Source organism: Schistocerca piceifrons, chromosome X (genome assembly GCF_021461385.2).
Source record: "Schistocerca piceifrons isolate TAMUIC-IGC-003096 chromosome X, iqSchPice1.1, whole genome shotgun sequence".
In the NCBI taxonomy this organism is placed as follows: domain Eukaryota; kingdom Metazoa; phylum Arthropoda; class Insecta; order Orthoptera; family Acrididae; genus Schistocerca; species Schistocerca piceifrons.
The window spans coordinates 668,726,543-668,727,272 of NC_060149.1; the positions used below are offsets into that span (position 1 = coordinate 668,726,543).

Below are 730 nucleotides of genomic sequence, written 5' to 3' on the forward strand. Positions count from 1 at the left end.
ACTGCTTGCATTAAATGTGGACTTACCCATTTCTCGTGTGTTGTGTGTATGAGGCCTGTTTTAGCTACAGTAAGGGCATTTTTGACAAAGGAAATAACTTTATAAGATATATATGACGGTAGTATCTGTTCCCGAAAGAACAGTTACCGTGGATGACCATGCAGCTTTGCTAGAAATGAAATGATAATTAAATGGACACCCTAGCTGCAAACAGGCGTTGATGTACTTCATTTCGGAACGAGCAAGGGATAAGTCACTGCAGACGCACTATCCTCTGTGCCCGCGATGGCTCAGATGGGTAGAGCGTCTGCCATGTAAGCAGGAGATCCCGGGTTCGAGTCCCGGTCGGGGCACACATTTTCCACATATCCCCAGTGAAGTACATCAACGCCTGTTTGCAGCTATGGTGTCCATTTAATTATCATTTCATTTCTAAGATATGATATTTTTTATTCTGTATTTTCAAAGAGTGTTAATACACACCGAGAAGAAAAAAAGTGTTATTAATTCTCGGTTTCTACTACAAATGGTTCAAATGGCTCTGAGCACTATGGAACTTAACTTCTGAGGTCATCAGTCCCCTAGAACTTAGAACTACTTAAACCTAACTAACCTAAAGACATCACACACATCTATGCCCGAGGCAGGATTCGAACCTGCGACCGTACCGGCCGCGCGGTTCCAGACGGTTTCTACTACATCAGCACACTTAGGTGTTCTCCAAATGTGA

General features: G+C 43.2%; 1 non-coding gene across 1 annotated transcript; it reads left to right on the forward strand.

Moving 5' to 3' along the window:
• Window positions 1-278: 278 nt before the first annotated feature.
• Window positions 279-353, forward strand: Trnat-ugu. The gene has a single exon. It is a non-coding gene; the product is annotated as a tRNA-Thr (tRNA).
• Window positions 354-730: the final 377 nt, after the last annotated feature.